The sequence below is a fragment of the Aotus nancymaae genome, unplaced genomic scaffold (genome assembly GCF_030222135.1).
Source record: "Aotus nancymaae isolate 86718 unplaced genomic scaffold, 86718_ANA_hifiasm-v0.15.2.pri h1tg000008l, whole genome shotgun sequence".
Taxonomy (NCBI): domain Eukaryota; kingdom Metazoa; phylum Chordata; class Mammalia; order Primates; family Aotidae; genus Aotus; species Aotus nancymaae.
Window position 1 is genome coordinate 2,571,741 of NW_026988419.1, and position 25,229 is coordinate 2,596,969.

The 25,229-nt window shown below is 38.7% G+C and overlaps 1 protein-coding gene and 1 non-coding gene across 4 annotated transcripts in view; one reads left to right on the forward strand and one right to left on the reverse strand.

Annotated features, from left to right (window-relative positions):
- DIS3L2 (DIS3 like 3'-5' exoribonuclease 2) overlaps nucleotides 1-25,229 on the reverse strand; it is a 392,467-nt gene that overhangs the window by 351,812 nt on the left and 15,426 nt on the right. Inside the window, exon 1 of one of the 3 annotated variants that reach the window (XM_012434085.3) lies at nucleotides 22,927-22,979. The exons of the other annotated variants lie outside the window; for them this stretch is intronic. The gene's annotated coding sequence lies outside the window, so the exon portion shown is untranslated. Of the gene's footprint in view, nucleotides 1-22,926; nucleotides 22,980-25,229 lie in introns of those variants that run through there. 3 annotated transcript variants of the gene reach the window in all.
- Nucleotides 7,317-7,378, forward strand: LOC135273720 (U7 small nuclear RNA). The gene has a single exon (XR_010341532.1). It is a non-coding gene; the product is annotated as a U7 small nuclear RNA (small nuclear RNA).

A 25,229-nucleotide genomic window follows, 5' to 3' on the forward strand; every position in this document is an offset into this window, starting at 1 on the left:
GTGGCGCATGCCTATAATCCCAGCTACTTGGGAGCCTAAGGCACAAGAATCGCTTGAACCTGGGAAGCAGAGGTTGCAGTGAGCCGAGACTGTGCCATTACACTCCAGCCTAGGAAACAGAGCAAGACTCTGTCTCCAAAAAAAAAAGTAAGGGAAATTGATTTCCCAGAAGAAGAGACTAGGTCCCATTGAATAAACATTGGCTAAAAACATCCCAGATTTGCTGAAAAACATACATATATAGATTCAAGAAGCTTAGTAAACCCCAAAAAGGAAAAGAAAAAGATTTTTTTTTTGAGACGAAGTTTTGCTCTTGTTGCCCAGGCTGGAGTACAGTGGCGCAATCTCAGCTCATTGCAACCTCTGCCTCCTGGGTTCAAGCGATTCTCCTGCCTCAGCCTCCTGAATAGACGGGATTACAAGCATGTGCCACCACATCCAGCTAATTTTGTATTTTTAGTAGAGACAGGCTTTCTCCATGTTGGTCACGCTGGTCTCAAACTCCCAACCTCAGGTGATCTGCCCGCCTTAGCCTCCCAAAGTGCTGGGATTACAGGCATAAGCCACTGTACCTGGCCAAAATTTTTTAAAAATTGTATCTATATCATCATAATCAAACTGCTGAAAACTAACAATACAAAGAAAAACTAAAGCAGTCAATGGAAAATGAAATACCTCAAACAGAACAACATTTTGATGGTAGCAGATTCTTTATTTTTTATCATCATCTTTCCTGCCAACCAAAGACAATGGAATAACTTATCTTTAAAAAGCTACAAGAAAAAAACTGTCAGGCCTGAATCCTATTTCCAGCAAAAATATCCTTCAGGAATGAAGGCAAAACAAAGACGTTTTTCAGATAAAAGAGAAAACCCATCACCACCAGGACTGCACTACAAGAAACCACACAGAATTCTTCAGGCTAAAGGGAAATGATACCAGAGCAAAACTGAATTTTCAGGAATGAATGTTAAGCACTGGAAATATTTAATGTATGTAAATTATACATGAGTAAAGTTGTAAAAAATTTTAAGGAGAATTATTTGTAATTATTATCTCCTTAAAAAATTTTAAGGAGAATTATTTGTAATCTGGAATTCTATATGCAGTCAAACTAATAATCAAGTATGGGGTTAGAATAAAGACATTTTCAAAAGAGCAGGCCTAAAAAAATTTCCTGTATTTTTTCTTATGAAGCTACTAAAGGATGTGCTCCACCAAAATGACAGGATAAATTGAGACAGAGGATGATATGGAATACAATGAGGAGAAGACTCAGACAAAAAAAGCGCAAAGGAATTTTCTAAGACAACAGAGAAAAAAAGAGACCCTAGGATAGCAAATATGCATTAAGCATAGAGGGTAACTTCTAGACTGAAGGAGAAAGGTCTAGATTAGAACAGAGTCAAGGAAGAGAAATTGTTATCATCAAGATCCCTGCTACCAAATAATTTAGTGTCTTTTTAATCCAAGACAAAAAGCCTGGATGAGCCTGGCTTGTTTCCTGTTTCAGGCTTAACTTGACCATAACCTGAAGAAGTTCCTACTCTCGCCTCCAATAACTTGATTTAACTGAGGCCACTCATTTCACCACACAAAAGTGTTCTACTTTGACCAACTCCTGAGCTTCTGAATTAACGAAAAGATAATCTATAGTATGCTTCCTTTTATATGACAAAGAAAGAAAAAGTAAGAGTTACACACATACACATGCTCATTTGTGCAAAAAGACACACAACAGAGTAAATTAGAAACTAATGAGACTGGCTACCTACAGTGAGTAGATGGGAATAGCAAAAGGGAAGCAGGTGATAACTAGGTAAAAGAAATGGATGTGGAATAACACTTCACTTACTATGCCTTTTTATACATTCTGACTTTTGGAACCACACTGATGCTTCACATCTCAAAAACAGCAACATAAAATAAACAAGAATGGGGGAAATGGTATAAAAATGCAATTGAAATAGAAAGGAATTATGCTAACTATGCTTAAAATGAAAAACACAACAAATGTTAATGAAATAAACTGAAGAAGACAACAAAAAAATGGAAAAATATCCCATGTTCATGGATTGCGGAATATTATAACAGTGTCCTTACTACCCAAAGCAATCTACAGATTCAGTATAATCTCTACCAAAATTCCATGACATTTTTCACAAAAATAGAAAAAACAATCCTAAAATTCATATAGAATCACAAAAGATCCCACATAAGCAAAGCAATCTTGAGTGAAAAGAATAAAGTCTGAGGCATCACACTACCTGATCTCAAAATATAGCCTACAGTAATCAAAACAGCACAGTACTGGCATCAAAGCACACACAGAGAGCAATGGAGCAGAATATAAGGCCCAAAAATAAAAGCACACATTTACAATCAATTGGCCCTCAAAAAGATGCCAAGAATACATAGTGGAGGAAGGACAATCTCTTCAATAAATGGTACCAAGAAAACTGGATTTCTATATGCAGAAGAATGAAATTAGACACTCATCTCACACCATATACAAAAACCAAGTCAAAATGGATTAAAGCAGGCTGGGCGCAATGGCTCACGCCTGTAATCACAGCACTTTGGGAGGCCAATGCAAGTGGAACTCCTGAGGTCAGGAGTTCGAGATCAACCTGGTCAACATGGTGAAACCCAGTATCTACTAAAAATACAAAAATTTGCTGGGTGTGGTGGCATATGCCTATAACCCCAGCTACTTGGGAGCCTGAGGCAGGAGAATGCTTGAACCCCAGAGGCAGAGGCTGCAGTAAGCCAAGATTGGGCCACTGCACTCCAACCTGGGCAACAAGATTGAAACTCCATCTAAAAAAAAAAAAAAAAAAAGCCAAGATTTAAATGTAAGGCCTGACACTTAAAACTACTGGGAAAAAACATGGAGGTAAAGTTCCATGAAATTAATCTGGGCAAAGACTTTTTTTTCCTTATGAACCCAAAAGCACAGGCAACAAAAGCAAAAAAAAAAAAGGGATTCCATTAAGCTATGAAGACTCTGTTAAGCAAAGGAAACAATCAACAAAGCAAAGAGACAACTTAACGAATGAGAGAATATATTTGCAAACCATATATCTAATAAAGAGCTAATACACAAAGAACTCAAACAATCATTTGCAAGAAAACAAATAATCCAATAATCCAATTTAAAAATCGGAAAAGGACATAACTAAACATTTCTCAAAAGACTTATAAATGGCCAACAGGTATATGAAAAAATGCTCAATACTACGAATCATTAGGAAAATGCATATTAAAACCACACTGAGCTATTACCTCATACCTGCTAGAATGGCTATTATCAGAAACACAAAAGATAACACGTGTTAGCAAGGATGTGGAGAAAGAGAACCCTTATACACCGTTGGGTTATAGAAATATAAATTACTATAGTCATTAAGGAAAACAGTTTGGAGGTTTCTCAAAAAATTAAAAATAGAACTACCCTATGATCCAGGAATTCCACTTCTGGGTAGCTACTCAAAGGAAATGAAATCAGTACATTTCACTGATTTCACAAATGTCTCACAAAGAGACATTTGCACTCCCACGTTCATTACAGCATTATTCACAACAGCCAATACATGGAATCAACTAAGGCTCAGTAAGAATAAATGGATTTTCAAAATCTGGTATATATATACAATGGAATACCATTCAGTTTAACAAACAAACAAACAAATAAAAAAACATGCCAGGTGCAGTGACTCATGCCTGTAGTCCCAACATTCTGGGAGGCCAAGGTGGGAAAACTGCTTGAGCTCAGGAGTTGGAGACCAGTGTGGGCAACATGGTGAAATGGAAGGAAGGAAGGAAGGAAGCAAGCAAGCAAGGAAGGAGGAGAGGGAGGGAAGGAGGGAGGGAGGGAGGTGGGGAGGGAAGGAGGGGGGAGGGAAGGGGAGGAGAAGGGAGGAGGAAGGGAATGAAGGAAGCAGAGAGGGAGGGAAGGAGGGAGAGAAGGAGAGAAGGAAAGAAGGAGGGGGGAGGGAGGGAGGAAATGAGGGAAAAAGGGAAGAAGGGAGGGAGGGAAATCCTGTCATTTCCAACAACCTGGATCAACCTAGAGGACGTTAGGCTAAGTGCAATAAGCCAGGCATGGAAAGACAAATATCACATGATCTCATTTAAATGTGCTGTGTAAGAAAGTTGAATTTATAGGAACAAAGAATAAAATGGTGGTTACCAGAGACCGGGGCTTGAGGAGAGAGATGTCTGTGCCAAAAGACACACGATTTCAATAAAACTGGAGGAGTAAGTTCAAGAGATCTATTGTACATCAAAGCAACTACAGTTAATAACAATATATTGATTGTATACAGTCAACCCTCTGTATCCATGAGTTCTGTATCTATGAATTCAGATTTAAAATATTTGGGAAAAAAAACAATAAAAATAAAAATACAACAATTTTAAAAAGAATCCAAATTTTAAAATACAGTATAACAACTATTTTCATACCATTTAAATTGTATTATGTATTATAAGTAATCTGGAGAGGATTTAAAGTCTATAGAAAGATGAGCATAGGTTATATGCAAATGCCTTACCATTTTATATAAGGGACCTGAGCATCCACAGATTTTGGTAGCTGTAGGGGTCCTGGAACCAAACGCTGTGATTATCTAGAGGCCAGGTATACTTCAAAATTGCTATGAGAATGTATTTTAAGTGTTCTCATCACAAAAAAATAATAAATATGTGAGGTAATGGATATGTTAAGTAGCTTGATCTAGTCATTCCACGATGCATACATATAACAAAACATCATGTTGCACAACATAAAAATGTAATTTTTTGCTTGATTAAAAATAAATAAATCTTCACCTGAAATAAATAAATAAATCACAATATATTAGAGGGCAGCAAGAAATGGGGGCAACAGGGATGGCACACTAACCCAAGTAACCATGGGGTACAGTATTTAACCAAACCCTATGGCTAAAAACAAAAAAGAAGCATAAATAAAGATTAAACTCTGGTTAATAGGTTTGTTTTTTATAGAGGTGTAAGTTAGCAATTCTAAAATTGCTTTCTATATATCCCAGATTGAACAAATAAATAAGTAAATACTTGTGGATAAGGAGCCAAGTTTGTCAATGTTGGAGAAAAAAAATTACAAATGTGGAAAAGTGGAAAGGCTAGAATTGAAATGGAATTGGAGAAATCAGTATAACACAGTGGTTTATAATACAATACAGATGCACCTATATACAAACACAAATGCACATAGCATATAAAATACATTCTTATATTCCCTAGCTTTGTCTACTGAAAGGGCCTAGAATCAATGACATTCCAGTAGCAATGAGCATATCTAGTGCCTAGATCTGTTCCTAAACACCATTCATCACTAAAGCAACCAATGGAAAAATGGCCAGTTCTGAGACTGAGGCAGAAACGTACAAACATGAGCCTAGAAGAGGGGTTGGCAAACTACAGTTCATCCATTTGTTTATGTAAACAAACTTTTACTGAAACACAGCCAAGCTCATTAGTTTACATATTATCTATGGCTGCTTTCGTGCTGCAAGGGCAGAGTTAAACAGTTGCAAGAGGGGCTGTATGGTCTATAAAGTCAAAAATATTAACTCTCTGGCCACTTATAGAAAAAGTTTGCCAAGTCCTGGCCTAGAATATCTTGCTATTCCAGAAAGTAAAACAATACTCAGAAAATGATGAGGACATGTCAAAAGTTCACAGGAGCCCTCTGAAAAGGCTGCTACTGGCCAAACATATGACCATTTAAGTATTAAAATTTCATAACTGACTAAATAAGAACCCATAAGTTCCTACTAATAAAAAGACAAAAATAAATAAATAAGTGAAAAGGAGAAGCCATTCATTACAGCAGTATTGCAACTGATAAATCTAGAAAAAACAATGGAATTAGAAAATAACCATTGGCCATCATCATCATACTAATTAATGTGTATTCATCAATGAAATCTAAAATTAGTGGGTAAGAGTTTAAGAGATAACAAAATTTTAAATAGTTCCAAAGTATCCTCAAAAATATTATGTAAACACAAAGAGGAAAATCTATCTTGATTGTGGAAAAATGTGACAGACACACCTTAACCAAGTTATCAAAGTAAACTCATGTAATGAGCCAAATCAACATCATATGTCTCCTGATATGAAATACTAAGAAAAAACATGTCAGTTTTGAAACATCAGTTCTATGGTTTGAATGTCTCCTCCAAAATTTATGTTGAAATTTAATTGTCATTGTAATGATATTAACAGGTGGGATCATTAAGAAGGAATCTGGCATCTGGCACGGTGGCTTATGCCTGTAATCCCAGCACTTTGGGAGGCCAAGGAGGGCAGATCACAAGGTCAGGGTTTGAGACCAGCCTGGCCAACATAGTGAAACCCCATCTCTATACAAAAATTAGCTGGGTGTGGTGGCAGACACCTGTAGTCCCAGCTACTTGGGAGGCTGAGGCAGGAGAATCACTTGAACCCAGGAGGCAGAGATTGCAGTAAGCCGAGATTGCACCACTGCACTCCAGCCTAGGTAACAGAGTAAGACTCCATCTCAAAAAAAAGAAAAAAAAAAGAAGGAATTTGGCCATGAGGGCTCTACCATCATGAATGAATTAATGCTATTATCACAGAAATTAGTTCCTGATAAAAAGTGAGGAGTTTGGCCCTCTCTATTCTTGCTCTCTTGCCTTTATGCCTTCCACTATAGGATGATGCAGCAAGAAGGCTCTCACCAGATGTCAACACCTTACTATTAGACTTCCCAGCCTCCAGAACTGTGAGAAACAACTTTCCTTTTCTTATAAATTACCCAGTTTGTAGCACTCTGTTATAGCAACAGAATCCAAACTAAGACAAGTCAGTTAAACCCAAATTGAGGGACCTGGTAAAAACTGGCCCTGTTGTATAACTGGCCTATAATCTTCAAAAATGTTAAAATCATGAAAGGAAAAACTGTTTCAAAAAGGAGACTAAAGACACATGACAAGTCCATGCCATTCATGATCCAAAATTTTCTTTTCATATAAGAAAGGAAAAGGGCATGATTGGGAAATTTGAATAAAATCTATTGGTTAATAATATATCAATGTTAATTCCCTGATTCTGATAACTGCATAATGTTATAAAAGAGGATGGCTGGCTGGGCATGGTGGCTCACACCTGTAATCCCAGCACTTTGGGAGGCCAAGGTGGGTGGATTGCCTGAGGTCAGGAATTCAAAACCACCCTGGCCAACATGGTGAAACCCTGTTTTAAAAAAAAAAAAGGCTAAGAGAGTAAAATATTAACACTGGGGAATCATGTAAAGAATACAGAGTAAGTGTTACAGCTCTTTTAGAATTTGTCTAGCAGGCTTTCCGGTTTTTGCCAGAAAGCCCCTTAAAAAATATTTTTAAAAAATTTAAAAATGTATAATTAAAATTATATTTAAAAAAAAAAAAAAAAAGAGGCCGGGTGCAGTGGCTCACACCTGTAATCCCAGCACTCTGGGAGGCCGAGGCGGGCGGATCACGAGGTCAAGAGATCGAGACCATCCTGGCCAACATGGTGAAACCCCATCTCTACTAAAAATACAAAAATTAGCTAGGCGTGGTGGTGTGCACCTGTAGTCCCAGCTACTCAGGAGGCTGAGGCAGGAGAACTGCTTGAACCCGGGAGGTGGAGGTTGCAGTGAGCCAAGATCGCGCCACTGCACTCCAGCCTGGCATCTGGCGACAGAATGAAACTCTGTCTCAAAAAAAAAAAAGAATACAGAGTAATTCTTTGTACCATTCTCTCATCTCTTTTATAGGTCTGAAATTATGTTTTTCTAAAGAATCCAAGTCTAATTATAGATCATACCTGTTTTACTGAATTACATTTTTTCTCATGCTAAAGCATATTCCTAACAACAATGTAACAATTTTAACATACCCTCAACATGGAATACAAATGACGCACTAACAAAATGAAGTTCAAATAATCAATTAAAGGCTATGTGGACTACGAGATCATTCCATCCTGTTTCATATGATCCAAAACAGATTTATTAGCTGCAAGCTCAAATAAAGTGATCTCAAATGAGAGTTATGTCAGTAAAAACACTGCCTCTTAACAGGTCAGCAGTGACTTTACTCACTATATTTTACAAAATATTTTGAGGATTTAAAAGATTAAATGTCCTGAAAGGGACAACAGCCCAGCACTTTTTGCAAACACAGCTGTTGGTTAAAGCTCTTGAGAAAAGAAAAGCTCTGGAATAGAAATCAGTTGTAGGAAGAGATAATGGTTACAAAACATTAAGCAAATTTTGGAATCTTCATTAATCTAATAGCTGACTTGTTCTAAACCTTTGCTTCCTTACTATATACTAGGCTTGCTTCAGGCCCTGGGCATAGAGCAATAACCATGACAGACCAGGTCCCTACTCTCATGGTGCTTACAATCTACGGGGAGGAGACACACATTAAGCAGGTACACAGGCAATGAAACAGCGAGGAGGCAGTGGCCAACAGGGTGGGAAAATGGACACTACTTTAGTTTCAGTCACTGGCAAAACCTTTACTGAGGAAATAATACTGGCACTAAGGCCGCCATGTGGAGGTCACAGACTAGAGTCTCCTAGACAGACAGCATGACAAGTATAAAGGCAGAAAAAGAGAAACAATCTCAGCATGTTCAAAGAACTTTAAAATAAAAAGCCTCCATAGTCTATGTATAGCAGTAAAGAATCAGTTTTATATTAGGTGTGATAACAGCATTTTGACTACATGTGAAAATGTTCATAATGTATAAAGATATGTACATAAATGATGTCAGGATTCCTTTCAAGTATTTCAGCAAAAGAAAGATAAACATGACAAATATACAAAAATTATTAAATTTGGGTTATACAGTATTCTCTCAATGCACTATTCTCTCTACTTTTGTATGACTGAAATTTTTCATAATTTTAAAAAACTCCACATAATAGAGGCTTCATGTTAAAACTGACAATACCTCATATATTCTTTCTCTTACTTTTATACTCCAGCTCAGCTCTTACCCATTCAGTTCTTCCTTCTGATGACCTCACCTGAGAAATACACAAAAGCTTTAAGGATAAGTATATATAGGATAGGTCCTGCACTCTATGACTAAATCCAGTTTCTATGACAGATACAGCTAATCTATCTAAGGCAAGGTTGGAAGCTAGACAGTATTAAAATAAGAGAGCATAAAATAAACAACCACAAACTGATAAACAAGAAGTCACTCTTCCTGAGAAAAACAGGAATTGCCTGGACCAAAGACCATTCTCCCAATTCCACGGGGATTACTCTGGCAAAGACATCCTAATTGTGAAATCCCACTGTCAATTTTCAGTCTTGATCTTACTTGACCTTGCTGTAGCACTTGACACAGTCGAACATTTCCTTCCTGCTTGAACAGCTCTACTTGCTTGGCAGATGTGAGAGCAGTGTTGCCTGTGCTTCTTCCTTTTAAGGACAAGTGTCACTACCACTGCCCCTCCTGAGAGACAGAAGAAACTTTTGTCCCAAGTGACCAATTTTGAAGCCAGGAGTGAATCCCTCCTGGTACCCAATAATCTATACTTTATTGAATGGTTTGGAAGCTATGTGTCAGAATCTTCTATTTCAAGTAACATAGTGGAGTCAATATCTGAAAAACCTGCTGATACTGAATTACTAAAGCTGCTAAACAAAGTATTACCAGTTTCTTTTAAAATGCACAGTTGAGTTCTCAAGAAAGAAAAGAAAATCCCCAGGAGCTAAAAATCAAGTGGGAGCTAAAAAACAGAAAAAGTAGAAACTGAGGCTACAGAGATCCTGAGAGCACCTTCTGGTGTTGGTATCAAGAGTGGTTTAAAGCTGCAGAGGGACAGAAGATTCTAAGGCCTTGACAATACAAAATGTAGAGAGGTAGAAGTGAGCCCCTTGAAAAAAAAACTCAAATTCTTGAAGGAGAACAATCTCAGTGAGATAATAGGCTAGAAAAAATACACCTGCTGGTGAAGGGGAAAAAATCACGCGTCTCTTTGATCTATGCTCCATAGGAGAGTCTCCTCTGAACATTCAGAACCCAATATTGCAGTCATACAATAGAGTCCAGCTAACTAACCCCAAGCATAGAAACAAATTTAAAGTGATCCTAGATTGGTAGCACCCACGGCTGAACCAAAAAACCCTTTCAGAACTATTTACTTCAGAATACGCCTACAGTCAAAAGCCTGCTAAATCCTTACAAAACACATAAGGAAAGAGCCATCATGATTGACAGTCCAAGAAAAAAATAGCAAAGTGTAGTACAAAATCACTTCAGGTCTTAAAAAAAAAAAAGACAAATATAGAATAATTTTAAACTATATATATAAAGAAATAAAAGGGCCAGGTGCAGTAGCTCACACCTGGGAGACCGAGGAGGGCAAATCACTTGAGCCCAGGAGTTCAAGACCAGCCTGGGCAACATAGTGAGAAACTGTCTCTACAAAAAATTAGCCAGATGTGGTGGCATGCACTACTTGGGAGGCTGAGGTGAGAGGATCACCTGAGCCCAGAAGGTCAAGGTTGAAGTGAGCCATGATCGTGCCACTGCACTCCAGCCTGGGTGACAGAGATTCTATCTCAAAAAAAAAAAAAAAAAAAAAGAATGAAATAAAAAATAAACACAAGTGAAAGAAACTTACTAAAATATAAATTTTAAGATAATTAAATAGAACTTTTAGAAGTAAAAAGTAACTAATGTTGCAGAGTAACTGTATAGGTAAGTGTACTAGTATTAGACTTTCTCCGCTCGAGTTTTAAAAATTACATTAGATAATTAAAAGCAAAAGTATAATATTGTCTGATATGGTTTTCAACATATGTAAAGGAGATATTTAACACAACCAACTATAAAGTAGGGAGGATAAAGGGGCCTAAATCGTGGTAAGGTTCCTATGTTCTAGCTGAAGTGGTAAGCCATTGACACTAGTAGACTATGACATAGTGAAGATATCAATTCTCCCCAAGCTGATCTATAAATCCAACATAATTCTTATCAAAGTCTCAAGATCTTTCACAGATATAGACAAGCTTACCTTACATTTTATATAGAAATGCAAAGGAACTAGAATAACTAAAATAATGAACAACCAAAAAAATAAAGTTGGAGAAATCATACTACCTGATTTTAAGCTACATAGCTATAGCACTTAAGACTGTGATATTTTCAGAGGGACAGCCACCTGGACCAATGGAACAATAGAGAGATCCCAGAAATAGCCCCTTACAAATATGCCCAACTGATTTTACACAAAAATACAAAAGCAATTCAAGGTAGGAAAGATAGGCTTTTCAACAAATGGTGCTGGAACAACTGGACATCAATAGACCAAAAAAAATAACAAAAAATCTTGACTTTTGCCTCAGACCACATATAAAAATTAACTCAAAATGGATCCTAGTTCTAATACAAAACTATACAACTCTTAGAGGAGAAAAAGTGTCATGACCTAGGATTAGGTGAAGAGTTCCTAGTCATGACATAAAAAGCATGATTCACAAAAGAAAAAAAATAGATAAACTGTTGTGTTTTTTTTTTTTTTTTCATTTCTAGAACCTGGTCATTGACATAGCTGAATGACAACTTATTCAACAATGACATTCTTACCCAACAATGTTGACCATTAGAGCTCTCTAAGAAGACCAAAAATAATGTAGTTAGAATCTGAGCTCCCTGTTTTATCCATAAGTATTAAAGTGGATGAGAGGGAGGGACTTAAATGTATATAACTATTTCATTTTAATTAAAGACATTAGCTGGACACAATTTACCTATAATATATCATTTCAGGATCTGTGTGAAGTCTCCAGGTAATTACACTTAAATGATACAAACCCTCAGAGGTAACTGGGGTACAGCTGACCTCAGTCAAGGATTACTGATAAAGAAAAAAAGCCATCTCAGCCAGAGCGCTAGCTCATACCTGTAATCCCAGCACTTTGGGAGGCCAAGGCAAGGAGATTACCTGAGGTCAGGAGTTTGAGACCTGCCTGGCCAACATGGCAAAACTCTGTCTCTGCTAAAAATACAAAAATCAGCGTGGTGGCTCACACCTGCAGTCCCAGCTACTCAGGAGGCTGAGGCAAGAGACTTGCTTCAACCTGGGAGGCAGAGGTTGTAGTAAGCCAAGATCGCACCACTGCATTCCAGCCTGGGTGACAGTGCAAGACTCTGTCTCAAAAAAAAAAAAAAAAAAAAAAAGATAACTTCTTATTTTCTAGCTTATATAACTGGATGGATGGGAGTTACATGCACCAGGACAAGGTTATTAAATTAGGATACAGGGGTAGAGATCAGTAGCCCAGAATTAGACGTGCTGAGTTTGAGGTGACTGCAACACTAGGCAGCTAGACACAAAAGTCAGGAGCTCTGAAGAACATCTGGGCTGAGAGCAAATTTGGGAGTCACCAGAGAACAAATCATAACCAAAGCAACTAAAGTTGAACACAGATGAGATCAGTGTAGGAAGAATATGGAGGAAAAAGGGAAGGAACCTAGGATTGAGACTTTGAGGCACCTCAAAATTCAATAGCCATTAAAGCACGGAACAGAAATTGCAAAGACTAAAAAGAAATGGCCTCCTCAGAGGGAGATATAAGAGAAAACTTGGAAGAGTGTGATGTCAGGAAAATGTTTTTTCTATACTTCCTGGAGGCTTGGCAGGGGGAAAAAGAGAAAGAAAATCAAGGCTTCAAGAAGGTAGAGGGCAATAAAGTCCTATATTACTACGAGAAGTGAAATAGGGCATGAAGCATTCATTACACTTAGCAGCATGAATATCACAAGGGGCTCAGTGAGAGCTGCAAGGGGGAAGCAATGGGGTAACACAAAAGAGAAATCAGCTGAGGCATGAATGGGCTGGGAGGATGTGGAGTTGGTGAGCTGTTGATTGCTTATGAAATTTGGCCATGAAGGGGGAGAAGTAGAAGCAAAAGACAGAGTTTGCCTTTTTGTTGGTGTTTTTATGAAAGGAGAAACTTGAGCATGTTAAAACACGGAAAGAAAGGAAAAGGTGACGTGGTGGGGACAAGAGCAAGAGGTAGCTTCTGCAAGGGTAGGAGGGGAGGCTGCAGACAGGTGCGTTTTGGGCAGTATCCCCCAACATGGCCCGTACTCTTCAGGCTTCCTGCACATTCTCACAGAGTTCACTCACCCTCTACTCCAACCTCACTCTTCAAATTTTACCCATTAAAAAACAGTTCAAATTCCATATCCTCTCCCCTACTGCCTCACCTAATTTCTCCAGCTCTTGGGATGCCTTCTGCACAATCCCAAGTGGGTTTTCCATCTATTTGACCACAAAAATCTTTGATTAGGTTCACAGATTTCAGGTTCCACAGAATACACACTGGGAAATGAACACTCTCATGCCTCTCCAGCCCCAGTTCTCCTCCCTCAACACAACCTTCCCAACCATACCACAGCAAAGTAATACCTCCCCTTGGAAGGTCCTGAATAATTTCATCATTTAACAAGTGAAGTGTTGAGGATCCCAGCATGTAAATTCCAAGAGTGTAGACCCTTGTCTGTCCCGTTCATCACTGTATCCCCAGTTCCTGGAAGGGCTGGCACACAATGGGTACCCAGGAAATGTTTAGTGAATGAGGTCATTAAAAGAGATGTCCTGTGTACTCCTCAACACCTGTAAATTACTGAGGAGCAGGGACCATGTCTTGTGCCTACTTCTACACCATGCCCACAGAGTACACAGCTAATAAATGTTCTTGATAACGGGGTAATTTATTATGGCCTAATGTTACATCAGGAATTACAGGTACAGTTTGGCAATATACCCTGATGCAAATAATATAATATATGCTGATGGAAAATAATGAAAAGCCTCTGTAATGTTTTGCAACTCTAAATTTAAAAGACAATTAACGTTAGGTGTGGTGGCTCATGCCTGTAATCCTAGCACTTTCAGAGGCTGAGGTGGAAGGATCCTTTGAGCCCAGGAGTTTGAGACCAGCCTGGGCACATAGCAAGACTTCATCTTCCACCAAAAATCTAAAAATTAGCCAGGTGGTGGCAGATGCTTGTAGTCCCAGCTACTCAGGAGACTGAAATAGGAGGATCATTTGAGCCCAAGAGTTCAAGACTGCAGTGAGCTATGATAGTGCCATTGCGCTCCAGCCTAGAAGACAGGGCTAGACCCTGTCTCTAAAAAATAAAAAGAAAAATAAATTTAAAGGCAATAATAGTTGCCATCAAAATATTAAACATTCCCCATATTACAGAATTTAAGAAAACACTTAGGCTGGGTGCAGTGGCTGACGTCTGTAATCACGGCACTTTGGGAGACTGAGGCAGGCAGGTGGATCACTTGAGGCCAGGAATTCAAGACCAGCCTGGGTGACATGGCAAAACCCCATCTCTACAAAAAAATACAAAGATTAGCTGGGCACAGTGGCTGATGCCTGTGGTCCCAGCTACTTGGGAGGCTGAGGTAGGAGGATTGCTTGCGCACAGGTGGCAGAGCTCAAAAAATAAAAAAAAGAAAACTCTTAAAGACAACTTTCCCTTGCTTCTGAAATTCTATTATAAATTCATATAGCATTCTAAAATCTCAAAGTCTATTTAAGATGTATCTGAATGCTAGAGTTTAGTATATTCACATCTTGGTAATACAGGACATCAGTAATGGCGGGAAGAACATGAAGGATATTGCTTGAGTGGATCTATAGCATCATTACTTGCCTATTAAAGACAGAATCATCTTACTGCCACTGAAGTACCAGAGTTTTGGTCATAAATCACACAATAACAAACATAAGATTTGCAGTGACAAAACATATAAAACCAAAATTAAAAGAGATCTCAAATACATAAAAACTTGTTTTTATTTTACACAAGAGAGTAGTATCAATCTAGCTTCTGTGTTAGTTCTTTATTTAAAAAAAAAAAAAACTGCTACCTAATAGGGCCCAAAAATGTTATAAGGTGGAATTTGTTTCAACAAATAGCTTCATTTCTCATGTGTACTCTGTACAGGATTACATTACAAATTCAATCTCATGTTTCTCTCTCACATTTTATTACTATGATTAAAGTCATCTACAGAATTATTACATTGAAACGAACAAGATTACTTCTTATGCTTTAAAGACTTTTGTACCAACCTGGCATTTTCAATCCCCTGAAATTTATTCTAACCTTTCCTTTTGGGAAAAATGTGCAGACTTTGGAGACAAATTCTAGACAGAGTGGCAAAAAGTGCAAGTCACACACACGTACTTTTGAAACATTAAGAAACAGCTCTCCAGCCGTCCAGTGGAGGAAGGAACACAGAGAAACACTTGTAAAAATGAAAACAATAAAGACTAATTTAAAACCTCATCTTAAAAAAAAAAAAAGATCAAAACCTAAAGCAGCATAGGAAGGTACTGGTGTCAGAATTCATACTCAGTTCCAAATATCAAATAAAAGGATCTTGAAAAAAAAAAACCAGGGAGGGGGGAGTCTTTATAATGTATGAGCAGCACATTGGAATATCTGCCATGATCAGTAAACACAGGCAGTAACGGTAAAATTCTATTCTCTCTCCTGAAGTAACTCAGGGGCAGTATTTCAGCACCACTGAAAAAGTCACCCTAGAAGGTTTTAGAAATCATGACATCTATTTCATTAACCTTTGTCCCTACTATCAAATAAAACCTGAGATCTGGTTTTGTTTTTTGGTTTTTTTTTTTGAGACAAGGTCTGGCTCTGTTGCTGTGTCACCCAGGCTAGAGTACAGTGGCACAATCACAGCTCACTGTAGTTTCAACCTCCCAGGCTCAAGTAATCCTCCCACTTCAGCCTCCCAAGTAGCTGGGACTATAGGTGTGCACCACCACACCCAGCTAATTTTTTCTATTTTTTTGTAGACACAAGGTCTCACTACGTTGCCCAGGCTGGCCTCAAACTCCTGAGCTCAAGTGATCCTGCCTCAGCCTCCCTCGGTGCTAAGACTACAGGTGTGAGCCACCACGCCCAGCCCTTTGTCACTTTTCTTAATTACCTTTTGAGGAGACTCTTTTACTCTTTATTTTGGAAATTTAAAAACATCTATGAAGTAGAAAAATGTAAGGAACTACCATATGTTCATCATCAAATTAAACTATTTTCAATTAATAGCCAATGATTTTTCATCTACCCCTTTATACACTCACAAACACACCAAATTATACTGACACATATGAGAAGACTTTTTAATCCCCTTTTAAAAACTCCCATTTACAGGTCATACTGGCAAAATAGTCTATGGAGGAAACAATTCAGCAACAACTACTATCACTTAGGGCCTTTACTTACAGAAAGCATACATTTTATGGAGCAAGGTTAGCACAAGCTCAATCTAGATTTCATGCTGTGATACAGAAGCAGTTATTTAAAAATAAAGCTGAAAAATAACTCATCCGCCATCTATATGAATAACATCAATGGTAAGCAGAGCCATCACGTCTCCATATACACTAGTCTCAAAAGTAATAAGGTAAAGGAAAAAGGGTTGCACAGCACATCCACATGGCTGATTTTACCATGGCAATTTGGGAAAATATGTGACTTTCAGAAACTATAATCAACTGAACAAAATGACCAAAACATACAAGAATTGAAAGTAATTTTCCCTAGGTTCATATCAGTTCAAATAAAATGTCAATGTCCATAAAAACTTGTTTTTATTTTACACAAGAGAGTAGTATCAATCTAGCTTCTGTGTTAGTTCTTTATTTAAAAAAAAAATGTCAGTTCTATCATTACCTTATTCTTGGGAAACTATTGCTGTAACAATGCCCACTACTCTCAGGAGTGCAACTGCAAACATCTGGAAGTTACTACCAACAGACTTTCAGCCCCAAGCATTACAAGGCCTTGCTAAGAACCATCATTCTGCCTACAACACAAGATCCACGTCATGTCTTGAAGAACACTCCCAGAAGAAGACGTACAAAGTCACAAGCAGTTATAATGTACCCTCAAAGTCACAGAGAAGTCTAGTGTTATTCAAGGACTCTGGAGGAAAGCAGGACACAAAATGCTAAACAGTAAAATGACTAAGATACTAGAACAGACCACAGATAGATAGGGAAAGCCTGATGACCTCCAAGTCAACCTTCTGATTTTGGTCTGTCAATTAAGCACCTTGCACTGGTGGACCTGAAAGAGGCCCTACAAAGACAACCCTGAGTCTAGCCACGCTTTCTGTGGAGAAATTATGTTCCACACTCACGTCCTTCAACAGGAGTGAGTTTGAAAGATGGTGAATCTAAGGTTTGGAGCATTCCAAAATTCTAGATTTCCCATGCAAAAACTACCACCACTCTCAACGACCATCATCATGAACTTGATAGTTACACAACTTCAAGCAGACAGCAGAGAAAACAATCCAAGAAAAGTGACCAAAATCATTCCCAAAATATTCAAGTACAACTATGATAGACCTGGTATATTTCTTCTCCCTACTGCTTCAAAAAGAGAAGTCAAAACAGCAGCCCTGGAATCCCTGCTTCTAAACAAACCCAAACTCTACATACTCCAGGGAAATGAGCTGGGCCTCCAGTTCCACTGAAGAGCTGCAGATTCCCAGTGTTTATGCACGCCTTCTGAACACAGGGTCAAGGTGCAGGACCCCAGTTTTGTGGCAAAGTTCCTTACCTTGGGATTACCTTAAACCTTCAGGTTGCAAGCGTTCAACTTGTCACTTACAGGGAAACTACATCACTAAGATCTTGCTGCCTCCAGATACACATTAAATGTAAAACCTATATTCATACAGAGCCTTTGTTCATACTTCATTAACCCAGATGTGATGAAATCCAATGTTATGATTCCCACAGAAACTGCAGTCTTGGCAAACCTGTACATATGTATTTCATATTACTTCAGATGGTAGTGACCTTAAAAGAAACTTAGAAAGAATAAGGCACATTTTAATCTCCACATCTTATTACAAAGAAAAACTTCCAGAGAGATGAGAGATTAGAAAACTGCCTTCCTTCAGGGATAGTTGATCTCTTTCTTTGAGACAATTAACAAAGACTAGACCAAGCCCTGAAGAATGTTCTGGAAGAAACTATCCTTACCTGGCCTGAAAGACACAGACCAGACAACTTAGGGTTTCCTGTAAACTCTCATTTCTAATATGCAAGACAACCAGCTTCTTGATGCTTAAAACTTCATTTAAACTATTTAATACTTGCATAAAGTACCATAAATGTTAATCAGATGCAGGCTCAACTTTAACTCCAACTCGAGGCAACAGATAAAATATCTGAAATAATCACAAAAGGGATTGTCTACTGTAAAACAAATTAAATACTTGTTTATGTCAGCTAATATAGAAAAGACAGTTTCCCTGGTTCAGTTTCTGAAAGGCCAAGTGCTACAAACAGGCTAAAAGATAATGGAAGACAGCAGAGCTCAGTGGTTAAACAGGCTTCTAAAGTCAAAACACCCAGGTTTGAATCCAGGTTCTACCATTTAAGACTTGTGACTTGAGCAAATTATTTCATCTCTCTGTCCCTCAGTTTCATCATCAAAAACAGGTGATAATAATAAAAGCTACTTGGTAGAGCTGCCTTAAGTACTAAAGGAGATAATACATGTAAAGTTCTCTATTTTGCTTCTTCAGAAATGCCAGTGTCACAAAAGACAAAGTAAAGACCTGTTACCAGATTAAAGCAGGTAAAAGAAACATGGCAATGAAATAAAATATGTGGACATAGACCAGCCCCTCTACTAGAAGGGGAAAAGGGACATTGCTAGGTGAATTGACAAAACTGTTATAGATGACAGATCTGATAAAAGTTATATCAAAAGTTATGTTAAATTAAGTTGATAGCTTTCCTGTGGGTACGTGTACTAGTCAGGGTTCTCCAAAGGGTCAGAACTAATAGGATATACATATACATGAAAGGAAGTTTATTAAGGAGAACTGGCACACACAATCACAAAGCAAAGTCCCACTATAAGCCATGTGCAAGCTGAGGAAGAAAGAAGCTATTAGTGGCTCAGTCCATGTCCAAAGGCCTCAAAAGTAGGAAATTCAACAGTGCTGCCTTTAGTCTGTGGCTGAAAGTCCAAGAGTCCCGGGCAAACCACTGGTGTAAGTCCAAGAGTCCAAAAGCCAAAGAACCCAGAGTCTGATGTCCAAGGGCAGGAAGAGCGGACTGAAGTATCCAGCATGGGAGAAAAATGAAAGCCAGAAGACTCAGCAAGCCAGCTTACCCCACTTGTTCTAGACACGCTGGCAGCCAACTGGATGGCGTTCACCCACAATGAGGGTGGGTCTTCCTTTCCCAGTCCACTGACTCAAATGTCAGTATCCTCTGACAACACCCTCAAAGACATACCCAGAAACAATACTTTACCAGCTATCTAGGCCTCAATTCAATCAAGTCGACACCTAATATTAACCATCATAGTATGTAAGAAAACATCCTTAATTCTTGGAAATACAGAAGCATGTGGGGGTAATGATATATTCAATTTACTCTCAAGTAGTTACGGAAAAAATTTATTTTATATTTGTGTGTGTATGGAAAAGTGGAGAGAGAGAAAGGAAGCAAATAATAAGCAAATGGGACAAAATATTACCAGCAGATAACTCTAAGTAAAGGGTGTATGCATTCACGAGCATTTTTTCTAGAGAAATGAAAGCTGCACAGGAATGTTCATGGCAGCTTTATTAATAATAGCCAAAACCTGAAAACAACCAACTGTCATTGAACAGATGAATGGTTAAGCAAGCTGTGATGCATGCATGCCATGGAATATTACTCAGCAATGAACAGAAACAAACTATTGATACATGCACCAATCTGGATGAATCTCAAAGGAATTACACTGAATGAAGAAAAGTCCATCTCAAAGGTTATATACTATACGATTCTCTTTATATAGCATTCTTGCAATGACAACATTATAGAGTTTAGTGGTTGGCTAGGGGTAGGGAGGCAGAGAGAGAGGGAAACTGCTATGGCTACGAAAGGGCAGCACAAGGGATCTTTGGGATAGAACTCTTCTGTATCTTGACTGTGGTGGTGGTCACACAAATCTTCAGATAAGACAGAACACACACACAAATGAGTGAAAGTAAAACTGGTAAAATCTGAATGCAGAGTACATGTGAAAAGGGTAGAATGAGAATAAGGTATGTGCAGTTACCTGTACCTTAGTTACACAAGAAAAAACTAGGTGAAGGGCACATGGGATTTCTCTGCATTTTTTCTTACAATTGCATGTGATTCTACAAGCAGCTCAAAATAAAAAGTTTAATTTGCTGGGCACAGTGGCTCATGCTTATAATCCCAGCACTTTAGGAGGCTGAGGCAGGCAGATCACTTGAGATCAGGAGTTTGAGACCAGTCTGGCCAACATGGTAAAACCTTGCCTCTACTGAAAATACAAAAAATTAGCCAGGTGTGGTGGTACACACGTGTTATCCCAGTTACTCAGGAGGCTAAGGCTGGAGAATCACTTGAACCTGGGAAATGGAAATTGCAATGAGCCCAGATTGCACCACTCACTCCAGCCTGGGTAAGCTGCCAAGGCTTGAGGGCAGTGGTGTGATCTCAGCTCACTGCAACCTCCACCTTCAAGCAATTCTCCTGCCTCAGCCTCCCGAGCAGCTGGGATTACAGGCACTGGCCAGCACACCAGCTGATTTTTGTTTTGTTTTGTTTTTTAGTAGACACAGGGTTTTGCCATGTTGGCCAGGCTGATCTCGAACTCCTGACCTCAAGTGATCCACCCGCCTCAGCCTCACAAAGTGCTAGGATTACAGGTCTGAGCCACCATGCTCAGCCTACGTTTTAATTCTTTGCTCAGCCTGCTTTTTAATTCTTTACATAAGCCACATGTGATTGTTTTTCTATTTTTTTTTTTATTTCCCCAGAATATAATGACTATCTCTAAGCAGCTTCTACAGAACAACATATTCTCCAGTTCTCCCTAACTGAGCAGCATGTTTGTTCTTCAATTTGATGTTTCTCAGCCACTCGTTCATCCTTCACTTTAGAAGCCAAAGGTTCTGGAAAGCAAATTCAAAAATATTTTCCAATCCCTCAAGCCCTTAAATACTTTCATGAAGTCTAAATCAGTTGTTTTGAAGAAGGAAATTAAATAATAGCAGTAACAGTGAAACAAAACCTTATAATTTGTAGTTACTATATAATAAAGTAAATTTTGCTGTGTTGTGTGCTGTTTAATACCTCCCCAGCTCTGTTTAAGGCAGAATATTAAACTGCCTTCCTGCAAACCATTTAACCCTTATCTATCCCCTCCATATTCTTAGCAAAGTTCCCAGGCATCTAGAAATTCCTGTTTTTCTTGCTGACCAGTTGCAAGGTCACAGAGCAGATAAAAACTGCAAGAAGTGTTTCTCAAGATGTTACTTTTCAAATGTAAAGTACATCACAAGACATGTTACAAGTTAATTAACTGTTCTTTGTTCTGGCTTCTGTAAATCTGTTTGCTGCTGCATCATCCTAGGTGCATAAAAGGTACCCCACGTTCTTTGTCCTTGGCTTAGAATTAGGAAGCAATTCAGCTGAGCCCGTAATCACGTTAAATAAAATCCTCCTGCAACCCTATCGGTCTCTTGAAATCTCTAATTTCCCACTACAGTTTGAGATGACAATCTAAAGTTTCTTCCAGCTCCAAATCTCTATTTTGCCAGGAGCTAGAATCCCTTTAATTAGCTCTGGGAGACAATAAGTGTGTGTTATTCTAAAGGCCTTGGGATCATCTATCTTCACAAGGCTTTTCTCTCTCACAAATTCCAAGTTCTCATTCAGTGAAAGTCACCCTAGAGCAGAACCACATTCAATCCATCCACTTCTAGTCAAAATCTCTCACATTAACCTTAGTTTCAAACTAGAACTGCTTCTAAGCCACTGTCAGCCCAATTCATTTCCTCCAGGTGGATGTGCTATGTGCTTAGTAAGAGTACATCCTACAGAAGAGTCAGGACAGTTCACACTCCTTACACGGAAGCAGGTCTGCTATGTCCCCAGTCCTCCACACATGGGAAATATGCTCAGTAAAGGAGCAAAGATAGAAAAAATAAATTATTTTCATAATACTTATAGAGCACAGAATCTATTAAAAAAAGGATATAATTTTTTAAAGGAAGAATTTCATCAATATTTTTACATTAAAAAAAAATTCGGCCAGGCACAGTGGCTCATGCCTGAATCCCAGCACTTTGGAAAGCCACAGCATGATTCTTTTTAAAGGATATAGATGGCCTAGAGATGAGGATAATTCATCTTAAAAATGCAATGATCTGCTATAACAAGATGTCTTAGAATAAAAATCTCAATGATCTTACAATGAACCATCTCTTTAATCACTGCCTCTCAAAGTGGGATAAATGAAACCTCTAGACAGGCCACATTCACAACTTTAATTCTCTTTAGAAATAGAATTACTCACTTTAAGGCATACAATTTAGTAACATTTGATCTTTTGTTTCTTAAAAATGTTCAAATTACCTTTGTAATCAAATAACAAAATATATACATATACACATATACATACATTTGTAAACCCCATTCAGCAATAATAATGCCAGGTCTATTTAGATTTACTGATAAAAATAATTATACTTTTTCCTAAGCAAATTTGGTTCAAGGGGTCAAGAAGAGCAAACATTTCAGTATGGCCTAAGAACACCTAGGCTCCTTCTCCAGAACCTACCCATGCAGGGTTATACACATTTTGTATAATAATTACTGGCCCAACAACTGAATGTGACTATCTCCCAGTAAACAGGTAAAACTAAACCAGAGGACTTCCCATTATGACTAATTCTGCCAATGGCTCCTTTCTTTTCTCTGTGTAAGACAAGCTGAGCATATAAAAAGTGTCACTTCATAGAACTTCTTAGTATAATAGGTAAAAAACTCTCAAATTACTTACATGATTGCAATTGAGGACACCTCAGTTGTATCACAGCCAGCACAATCAACACTTAAAAGGCTTTTCCTATGATAGATGACATAAGGGAAAGCTACCGAGCTTGACTGAAAAGAAGTATAAAGGACAGAAGAAAAGAACGGAGAAGAGAAGCAGCTCAAAAACCATACTCCTGATGGTTCATGACCATCCCGAGCCAGAGCTTTCCTAAAAGTAACCAAATGGAGCTCTACTGTTAGTGCTGTTCAATGCAGAGAACAGCAGCATCAGCAACACTCTAGAGCATGTTCGAACTGCAAACTCTCAGGCCTCAGCACAGACCCACTGAATCAGAGTCTCTAGGAGTGGGGTCCCGGAATCTGTGTTTTAGCAAGCTCTCCCAGCAGCAGCTCTGATGCTCATTAAAGACTGAGAAGCACTGCACTAAGCTTCCAGGAGTGGACTGAACAGACCGCTTCTTCTTAACACTCCTTAGATGCACACTTCCAGAAGATAGCTTTCCAAACACCCACAACCACAGTGACAAAGACACTGGTGTGGGTCACTTTGGCAAAGTCACCTCAGAAAATTTTGCTGTCATCATCTTTGAAAAAAGAGGGACTATTTTAATGTCTAGCTACATCTACTTCATTTTGTAACCTCAGTCTGTCAGGTAAAAGATCCAACTGGCTGTTTCATAGAACACAGAGTTACATTGTTCTATAAAGTTCTTATCTGAACTGAGAAAAAAATGTTTCTCTTCTGCAGAGATACTAAAACAAAGCCTTCCCTGACCACTCAATCTAAAAGCCAATGCGGTTCTTAACTGGGGCATTTTGCATCCCCACTCCCACCCCAGGACATTTGGCCATGTCTGGAGACATCTTTGGCTGTCACAACTGGGGAAAGTACCATTGGTCTCTAAAGGGTAAAGGCCAGGGATGCTGCTGACTATCCTACAGTACCCAGGGCAGCCCTCCGTCCTCCACAAACAACCAGTCCAAAATGCCAACAGTACTGAGGTGGAAAAATCTAGATCTAAATGACTCTCCTACAGTCTCTTTCTAGCCCAGCACATTGTTCTACTTCCTTCACAGTACTTGCCACTGCTTGAAACAATCCTGGTCATTTATTGGTATACTTGGTTATTCTCTATATCCCCTCACTCTAAGCTCCATGAGGACAGGAAACTTGCCATCACTACATCCACAGTCCCTAGAGCAGGAACGGCAGGTGGTAGAACTCAATATACACTTGCTGAATAAAGAGTAAAAACATAAGCAGGAAACAAATGTCAGGAGATAAAGGAAAGGTATAGGCTAGAATCAAAGACACAAAACCAGTCATTTATTATGTCAAATTGTCTCCCCTCAAAATTTTGTATTTTGAAGTCTTAAACCCAAAGTGCCTCAGAATGTGACCCAATTTGGAAATAGGGTTGTTGCAGATATCCTTAGTTAAGATGAAGTCATATTAGAGTAGGGTGGGCCCTAATCCAATAGGACTGTTGTCCTTATAAAAAAGGGGGAAATTTGGACACAGATACACACACAGCAGAACATCATGTGATGATGAAGGCACCAAATTGGGATGATGCTTCTGTAACAGTGGTCCCCAATCTTTTTCACACCAAGGACCAGTTTCAAAGAGGACAATTTTTCCACAGACAGAGGTTGGGGAGACGTTTTTGGGATGAAAATGTTCTACCTCAGATCATCAGGCATTAGATTCTAATAAACAGTGCATAACCTACATCCCTGACACGCACAGTTCACAACAGGGTTCGTGCTCCTATGAGAATCTAATGCCACCACTGATCTGACAAAGGCAGAGCTCAAACAGTAATGCTTGCTCACCACTCAACCCCTGCCATTGTGGCCCAGTTCCTAACAGGCCACAGACTGGTACCGGTCCATGGCCCAGGGATTTAGGACTTCTGTTTTACAAGCCAAAGATTACCAGCCACCACCATAGGCTAAGAGAGACATGCAACAGACTCTCCTTCAAAGCCTTTAGTAGGAACCAACCCTGCCAACACCTTGTTCTCACACTTCTATCCTTCATAGCTGTAAGATAATAAATTTCTGTAGTTTAAGCCATTCAGTTTGTGATACTTTCCTATAGCAGCCTCAGTAAATCAATACACCACTAAAACCAGGCTTAGGAGATTCACCTAAAATTCCTCTCCAATGATCTCAAACAACTTTTCCAATAAAGACAGAAGAATGTAAAAATATATAGAGTGAAACTAGAGCAAAGCCTGATTAATTAAGATGCATTAAAGTCAGCTTAAAAATATACTTGTCTTGTCTTTCAATCTAGTTTTC